A 9,669-nucleotide genomic window follows, 5' to 3' on the forward strand; every position below is an offset into this window, starting at 1 on the left:
CCTGCTGCATATTGTACTTCTCAATGCAAAGCCCTGCCTTCTCATCTGCAAGCTTTCTGCAAATACAACAGGCCGACAACAATTGTGCTGCATGTCACGCCCTGTACTTGGTGTATTGGGGTTTATTGGGTTTATTGATGGACGCCGTAGTGAAGGGCTCCGGAAATTTCCACCACCTTGAGGTTATCGTGAGGTTGAGTCCAGTTTTCCATTGGGAGCCTGTCGAGAGCTTCGCAGTCCATTAATTTGATACGACGAGTTTGATGCTGTGAACACTGATGGCAAGGCATTGCAATTGCCAACCTGTTTGTCATTGTGCACATGACAAAAAAAAAACACTCCTTGAGGGACCTCAGTACAATTTTCACCTCAAGCATGCTTAATAGATGTTACACTCTTAAGATGAACGTCCAGTCCCATTCAGCATAAAGCACATTTAACGAATATTCGAAACCTTTTTTTTTCATGTAGAACGACACTCATGACGATGTGTGGCACATATAAGAGCGTGAACAGATGCACATGTACTATAGGCTTGAGGTGAGAACACTTAGCTTGATTGAGTGCAGCGCTATTCAGTACGTTTTTAACATTTAACAAAACACAGAGTCCCCTATAACAACTTTCTCCATGGTTAAGGGCCACCAAGCAAGCATGTATGGCCCTGTCAACTGCAGCTTTTGTCTACCATGGTCGGGCACTTCTACTATGGGAAAGACGGACAAACATGAGGTACCAGTTCTCCCGGAGGCTAAGGAGCGCAGTCAGTGATGTGGTAGTCTTCAACGTTCGATGAAAAAGGTACAGTGGCGCAGTCAGAAGAAAATGCATGCATCTGACAGCAACCGCAACCTGCGGCTTGCAACCAGGGTTTGGCATTCTCGCGAAAGGCTACGGTTACTCCCTCGTCAGTACCACAAACCGGCATAGTTGCCCTGGAGGAGAAGAGGCAGTGGCCCGCCGGCCGCAAAGAGCCGCAGTCCCGACGGTCATAGCAGTGGGTGTAGATGGCCGGGTCGTACTCGGCGTTCCAGAAACCCTCGGGCAACAGTTCATCCGAGTGGACCCAGCCCCTGTTAGCCTTGAGCATGCTGTAACGCGAACGGTCGGCGCCCTCCAGGTACTTGGAGGCGCGCAGGTCGAAGGACAGTATCACGCCAATGCCCGTTCCGATGGTCAGCAAATCGTCCATGAAGCTCAGCGAACGGATTCCACAGTCGGTGCACTTGGAAGGCACCTTGTGCGTCTGCTGCAGTGTCCGCGAGTCCAGGAACGTCACGTCCGACTTACAGCCAACGGCGTAGACGCTCCGCTCGGGCTGCTGCGCCAGGCATACGTTCTCCTGGCAATAGGGGATCTTGTAGGACGCCTTCCAGCGCAACGGGCACGCATCCCACTGGTGGATGGACGCTTTTAGCGACAGTGCGACGATCTCGCTGCGTTGACGGCTGAAGAGCAGGGCGCGCACCTTGTCGGCGTCCTTGCAGCCACGCACGGCCAGCGGTCGCATCTGCCCCGGCGTCAGCGCGGACTCGGGCCAGGAGAAGCCTCTAGTCTCCTGCACTCTCCACAGGGCGAGCGTGGCGTCCCGCGAGCCAGTGACGTAAAACTCGTCGTCGAGCCATGCCAGGTCGAAGATGCAGTCCGTGTGAGCCCGTTCACCGACACACACGGGGTCCAACGTCGGCAGCCTGTACACGGCCGTGTCGTTCGAGTGGCGCGCCCCCGTGGCGAGCAGAGTTCGCGACGGGTTCATCTGCAGAGCGTGGATCCCGTAATGGTTCTCAAAAGGCGGGCTCGCGTGCGAGCTCTGCAGGCTCGGGATCTGGCAGAGCTCGCCGTTATCCGTGTCGAGACCATGAGCTTGTTGCACTTGGTGCCGAACACTATCTGGCGCTCTGAGAGCCAGGCCGCGCAGAATATCTTGTTGATGCGGCCCACGCTAATCTCGCGCTCGTGGAACAGGCCATTCTGGAGAAGGTGTCGAGTGCCGTAAGTCTCGTCCACGCCGAGACGTTGTCGGTACTGAAGTCCGAGCTCGCGACACTGCGTGTAGTCGCCGAAATTGCGCGACGTTGTTCTGGAGCAGTGCAGGTCGCCTCGGATGCTGAGCTGTTGCAGATGCGCAAGGAGCAACGGGTCGCTGAAGAACCATGGCGTCACTAGTTCGCTACTGGATGTCGACTCACCAGACCGAGCGAACTTGTAGGATACAGTGATTGCATCAGTGCTGTCTTCGTCGTAGCGGGACCCGCTAACGTTCAGTTTTCTTACGTGAGCCATCGCCTTTGCTTTCACCGCCGCTGACACCTGGACGGTTTTTTTTCCAGCGTACACAACTGCGCGGAAACGATCTTAGCGTCTACGTGCAGGCACAGCCCTCGCAGCGCCCCCCTTCCTCCTCTTCTTCTTCACCATATGAAAATGGCACATACCCACGCACCACCACGCGGATGGTGGTGAATGCCGAGGAAAAAAAAGCGGGGAAAAAAGCTAAGAAAAACATTAGAATGTTTGACTTTAGGAAATATGTATGAATGGTTAAAAATCTTCAATAAATAAACAAATTAGATATTTCAGGAGTAAAATAAATTACGCTTTTTGGACATTCGGTGGAATTTTATATGGATTTAACAGGGTAAGCGACCAGTTGCAATGATGTAATCATGAAGGTAGCCGCAAATAGTGCTTAACGAGAATCCCGTAGCGCTCGCACCAAACGAGAGCAGAACGGGTAGAGACAATGGGAGTCCTAACCTCGAAAGAGGGACTTCCAAATACTGTTTTTTCTGAAATGCGAACCGCCGGCAACAGAGGAGATAATGGTCAATTGTTTCAACTTCTCTGGATGTGTTACAAAGGTTTGTTGTAGCGAACCCGCATCTGCATAAGTACAAGTTGAGGCGGGGGATTCTGCATCCGAAAGCGTCATGGACACTTCACACCGCCTTGTCTTACCTGAACGGACATTCCATGGGAACTTTAAATGTTGAAAGTCCACGGTATTCAGCAACGGATCACCCAAGATGGCTGATATATGTTGGAATCGCTGGAAACGGGAGGTCTCCAACATAATAAGGTGCGGTACGGGATATATTACAGTGGCAGTGAGAGCTGACCTTCCCAATAAATCAGCCACCTCGTTCAAATAGATTCCCGAATGACCAGGTACCCAGACAAAGCGGACCTCCCTTACTGTGCGCGGAACAAAAAACCCAAGGGAACGCATCAATAGAGAGGTGCCGAAAGTTTGGAGAGAGACTAAAACTGAAAGGCAGTCTGCAAGGATAAGTACCCCCGCTTCCCTCCTCCTCCTCTTTTTTTCTCTCACCGCTGTTCCGCTCTTCGGTCTATTCTTCTGGCGAGCCGCACGTGGCCTCCCTCCGCGCCCCGCCGCCGCGGTTTTTTGCGGTTCTCTCGTGGAAAGCCGCAATTCTGCAAGTCTCGTCTCTGTTCTTTTATATTTCTCGCGTTGAATGGTTTAATTTCTTTATATTTTTGTTTCTTTTCATATTTGTATTTTTTTATTTGTTTCATTTCACTCGTGGAACCCGTGCGTTCACTAGATGTGCCTTTATTATGCTCAAACCGTGAACCTTCGTAGCGGAATGGCAGCGACCCTTGAAGTGCCAAAGGCCCTGGTTCGATTCCCAGTCTCAATAAAGTTTTTAAGGTGAAGGCCTTTAATGTCTCATACTTTCGTTAGCAGCCGTGTCGGCAGATGTGTCCGCGTTTTGACAGGTGTCCACCGCCGCCTGGCAGCGCTAAAATATGCTGTCGCGTTCCACTCCTAAAGGCAAAGCTTAAGCGTCATTAATTAGCAGTTAATCAGCATTTGATCATTAATAAGTAATTAGCACTAATTAGTAATTGTTCATTACTTTGTCATCCGTTATATGTGACGTCATCTGGTGGTGTCGTCAGCAGTGTCACATAGGCACAGTGGTGCGGAAAGGGCTTTCGCCAGTCGAGATGCGCCCTGAATTTTTTTTTCTTCGCCGAAACTCGAACACACTTGCTCACGACAGTATGAGGCATTAAAGGCTTTCGCCTTAATAAAGCGATTCTGTTCGTATTCTGCACATTGAGAGGCGCGCTGACCAGGCCGCGGGCCGACACTGCGCCTCTCAATGTGGTGACGATGAACATCTAGTGCGCGGGCCGCGAGCGAACAGACCGTCGTGTGAATCGACCTTTAACGCCATTTTAAGTACGTGCGGAAGTCGCCTTCTTTGCGCGAGGAACACGCCGGCCACACAAATGGCTTGAAGGGCATCGCGAAAATGGCGAGCCGGCCGCCCTAGAAGCTCTCCAGGAGCAGAACAGCTGTGATAGAAAATGCGAGCTGAATCGCTTGATTAAGGCGAAAGCCTTTAATGCTTCATGCTGTCGTGAGCAAGGAATGTTTGTGTGTTCGAGGTTCGGCGAAGAAAAAAAATTCAGGCGGCACTTTGACTGGCGAAAGCGCTTTCCGCACCACTGTGGCTATGTGACACTGGTGACGACACCCCCGGATGACGTCACATATAACGGATGACAAAGTAATGAAAAATTACTAATTAGTGCTAATTACTTATTAATTATCAAATGCTGATTAACTGCTAATTAATGACGCTTAAGCTTTGCCTTTAGGAGTGGAACGCGACAGCATATTTTAGCGCTGCCAGGCGGCGCTGGACACCCGTCAGAACGCGGACACATCTGCCGACACGGCTGCTAACGAAAGTATGAGACATTAAAGGCCTTCACCTTAAAAACTTTATTGAGACTGGGAATCGAACCAGGGCTTTTGGCACTTCCAGGGTAGTCGCTGCCATTCCGCCACGAAGGTTCACGGCTTGAGCATAATAAAGGCACATCTAGTGAACGCATGGGTTTCACGAGTGGAATGAAACAAATAAAAAATTCATATATGAAAAGAAACAAAAATATAAAGAAATTAAACCATACAACGCGAAAAATATAACAGAACAGAGACCAGACGCGCAGAATCGCGCCTTTCCACGAGAGAACCGCAAAAAACCGCGGCGGCGGGGCGCGGAGGGAGGCCACGTGCGGCTCGCCAGAGGTATAGACCGAAGAGCGGAACAGCCGTCAAAGAAAAAAAATTCGCTGTGGCTTAGCTGGTTAAGCCCGGTAATTGCGAAAGCAGTATCCGTAGCTACACCATGGTACAGCTGGTAGTGTAGCTGGTGGTGGTGCTTGTGGTTAGACTTGTGGTTATGCATCGGTTATACAATTCAAACCAATCCAATACAATCCAAACCAATCCAGTCCAATCCCATCCATTCGAATCCAATCCAATCCAAATCAATCCACTCCAATCCAATCCAGTCCAGTCCAATCCAATCTAATCCCATCTAATCCAATCCAAACCATTCCAATCCAACCCAATACAATTCATTCCAATGCAATCCAATCCAATCCTTTCCAATGCAATCCAATCCATTCCAATCCAAACCATTTCATTTCAATCCAATCCACTCCACTCCTATCCAATCCAATCCAATCTAATGTAATCCAGTCTAATCCAACCTAATGCGATCAAGGTCAAATGAAGGTCAATGGTGGTCACCGCCGCGGCACGATGATGGTTTTACGTGACTGGCTCGCGGGACGCCACGCTCGCCCTGTGGAGAGTGCAGGAGGCTAGAGGCTTCTCCTGGCCGGAGTCCGCGCTGACGCCGGGGCAGATGCGACCGCTGGCCGTGCGTGGCTGCAAGGACGCCGACAAGGTGCGCGCCCTGCTCTTCAGCCGTCAGCACAGCGAGATCGTCGCACTGTCGCTAAAAGCGTGCATCCACCAGTGGGATGCGTGCACGTTGCGCTGGAAGGCGTCCTACAAGATCCCCTATTGCTAGGAGAATGTATGCCTGGCGCAGCAGCCCGAGCGGAGCGTCTACGCCGTTGGCTCTAAGTCGGACGTGACGTTCCTGGACTCGCGGACACTGCAGCAGACGCACAAGGTGCCTTCCAAGTGCACCGACTGTGGAATCCGTTCGCTGAGCTTCATGGACGATTTGCTGACCATCGGGACGGGCATTGGCGTGATACTGTCCTTCGACCTGCGCGCCTCCAAGTACCTGGAGGGCGCCGACCGTTCGCGTCACAGCATGCTCAAGGCCAACAAGGGCTTGGTCCACTCGGACGAACTGTTGCCTGAGGTTTTCTGGAACGCCGAGTACGACCCGGCCATCTACACCCACTGCTATGACCCGTCGGGACTGCGGCTGGTGGCAAGCCGCAGATTGCTGTTGCTGTCAGATGCATGCATTTTCTGCTGACTGCGCCACTGTAGCTTTTTCATCGAACTTTGAAGACTACCACATCATTTACTCCGCTCCTTAGCCTCCGGGAGAACTGGTACCTCATGTTTGTCCGTCTTTCCCATAGTAGAAGTGCCCGACCATGGTAGACAAAAGCTGCAGTTGACAGGGCCATACATGCTTGCTTGGTGGCCCTTAACCATGGAGAAAGCTGTTATAGGGGACTCTGTGTTTTGTTAAATGTTAAAAACGTACTGAATAGCGCTGCACTCAATCAAGCTAAGTGTTCTCACCTCAAGCCTATAGTACATGTGCATCTGTTCACGCTCTTATATGTGCCACACATCGTCATGAGTGTCGTCCTACATGAAAAAAAAGGTTTCGAACATTCGTTAACAGTGCTTTAAGCTGAATGGGACTGGACGTTCATCTTACGAGTGTAACATCTATTAAGCATGCTTGAGGTGAAAAGTGTACTGAGGTCCCTCAAAGAGTGTTTTTTTTTTGTCATGTGCACAATGACAAACAGGTTCGCAATTACAATTCCTTGCCATCAGTGTTCACAGCATCAAACTCGTCGTATCAAATTAATGGACTGCGAAGCTCTCGACAGGCTCCCAATGGAAGACTGGACTCAACCTCACGATAACCTCAAGGTGGTCAAATTTCCGGAGCCCTTCACTACGGCGTTCCTCAATAAACCCAATAAACCCCAATACACCAAGTACAGGGCGTGACATGCAGCACAATTGTTGTGGGCCTGTTGCATTTGCAGAAAGCTTGCAGATGAGAAGGCAGGGCTTTGCATTGAGAAGTACAATATGCACGAGGTGTGGCTGCTCGGCTGAAGAGGGAAAATTTTTTCACACACTGTGCACAGTGTCTCATTTGCAAAAATTAAGAAACATAACAAATTGATGAAAACATAGCAAAAAAATACCTACTGATTCTTAATACCCTGGGCACTTTAATATCACATATAGTCAAGGCTCATGCGTAGAACGCGGTACAATGCAGACAAGAAATTACGTCAAATTTACAGCAGTGCTTTTTTGAGCAAAAGAGCCTATGGAAGGTCATGTCGTGCTCGTGGCACTTCTTACACTTTAGATTCATTTGGGTTTACCGTCCCAAAGCGACTCAGGCTATGAGGGACACCGTAGTGGAGGGCTCCGGAAATTTCGACCACCTGGGGTTCTTTAACCTGCACTGACATCGCACAGTACACGGGCCTCTAAAATTTTGCCTCCATCGAAATTCGACCGCAGCGGCCGGGATTGAGTCCGCGTCTTTCGGGTCAGCAGCCGAGCGCCATAACCACTGAGCCACCACAACGGCTAAAGTGTCCAGTTCAAATTGTAACCTGATTTCACTTTTAAGTAGCAGTCAGCAGTTGCAAATTTAGTAGATTGAAATGATAGCGTACAAACCTTTGCTTGGGTGAAATCGCTTTGTCCAGTGTTCTAGTAGTGCATTCCATGACAGTGAAGCTATATGTGCCACCTTTGATCTCGTCAAAAAATGCATGCCAAGATCGGAGGCATTTTGCTTCCATGACTCATGTGGATGGCATCTACTACCTTTTGCTGCTGTTGTGGAAGAAAACAGTATTAATAGCAGGATACATTTCTGGGCTAGTTGAAACCAATGGAGGCAGGCTAGACTTTCATACTTGCACGCTATGAAAACCTGCCTGCATTTTCATAACAGGGCCCCCCCAAGCACGTGCACATATGTTGCTTGTGTTCTTAGAAGTGTTGTTAAAAGCAAGACGAATTATGTGTACTACAGGAGTTAGATGTATGCTGTCAACGTTTCTGTCGGCTTCGTTTCTAGCAACTCGCCATGCTGCTGGGTAGGCCAGACAGTTTCACAAGGTCGCGATGTGTTGGTACGTTATATACACTAGCAACTGTTACCATGTTGCCAAGGTGGTAGTCATTTACTCCCAGATAACACATACAGACTAGGCGCAAGTACCAAGGAAGAGAGAACGTGGACAAGCGGGTGAATATTCTGAACCGCTATTTTCAACCAAAACAGCTTTGCGTAGAAGCCTTCAATTTATGGGAGTAATTTCTATAAAAATACCACCTTAAAGGGCAACTGAAGCGGTTTTAGAATTTGGTGAGTTTAAGGTTGGCGAATGTGTGAAATCTGCAGGTATAGCCTGTGAAATCGTTTCTTTCTAGCATTTGAAATGATGGCGTAATCTCGGAATAAAGTCGTAGTTGGCGTTCAGGCTTCTCTGAAGTGCACAGCGATGGGCAGAGGCCCCAATAATGACGTCACGTATGATGGCACTACGTTTCCAGCAAAGAAACGGTTGTGGAGGCCGGTTGGAGTGGGCAAGGGCAGGTCCGGTCCCAGAACAGTTGGTGCTCTTGCCTCGCGCCGGGCGTCGGCTCTGCTGCTTCAGCTGCTGATCGTCTTCTCGCCTCGCGCCGCGCATCGGTTCGGTTGCTCCGACTGCTAAGCATCTTCCTCTTTACATTTGGCCCCGGGGGAAAAAGTTCCATCCTGGCGATTTAGGGGGTCAACAGAACGCAAGGGTCGTAATACGGCTTCAAACGCGAAACGTGGACGGTCTCGCGCCAACGTTGTCGGAGATCGGGGATGGCGTCAGGGGCTCAACGATGTAATTGACGGGAGAAGTGCGCTCAAGGACACGGTAGGTTCCGTGGTACTTTGGGAGGAATTTTGTAGAGAGTCCTGGTGCACATGGAAGAAAACCGACGCCATCGAGGTTGAAGCTCACGATGCATTGTTTGGCGCCATCTGACGACGCACCGCAGAATGCAGGCGTAAGCAGCGGACATCTGAAATTTCGGCAACAATGACGTCACTGCTGAGTTTCCTCGCACTCCTTCAACGTAGTGAGGAGAAGCCTAAACATCGTCGCTGTTTTAATGGATTTTTATGTCACCATTTAAAATGATAGTGCAAAAATGCTGTGGGTGCTTTATCTAGCAGCTTTTTTTTTTCTTTATTTGTTTCTTAGAACGTGTCTAAGGGGGGGCCGAAGCTAAAGGCGTAACAACGCCTGACGGGGCCTCGGCCCCCCAATACAAATTCAGCACAAAAAAAAAATATTAATACATTTCGGCAAGCGGCACTGCACTTGTGAATCAAACAAAACATTTGCACATCTGATAATGAAATGTAAATAAATGCATAAAAACAGGGTAGTAGCAAGGCTAAAATAATGAACTTTGGAACAGAGAAAGCACAAAATATTTTTTTTCTATCTGACTTCCTTCTTTCTAGTTGATAATACGCATGCAAAAACACACAATGTATTTACAAAGCAAAAGAAAAACCGCTTGAAACCAAAACATTTTTACACTCTTTTTTGAATACAGGAAATCTTTTGTAGAAATCTACATTGAAATCGGTTCTGTTC

At 49.3% G+C, this 9,669-nt stretch overlaps 1 pseudogene; it reads right to left on the bottom strand.

Moving 5' to 3' along the window:
* Nucleotides 1–908: 908 nt before the first annotated feature.
* LOC149326261 (DDB1- and CUL4-associated factor 12 homolog pseudogene) lies at nt 909–2,283 on the bottom strand (annotated as a pseudogene).
* Between the last annotated feature and the right edge of the window lie 7,386 nt (nt 2,284–9,669).

The sequence above is a fragment of the Amblyomma mixtum genome, chromosome 10, assembly GCF_055824585.1.
Source record: "Amblyomma mixtum isolate Tamu chromosome 10, ASM5582458v1, whole genome shotgun sequence".
NCBI classification, from domain to species: Eukaryota; Metazoa; Arthropoda; class Arachnida; order Ixodida; family Ixodidae; genus Amblyomma; species Amblyomma mixtum.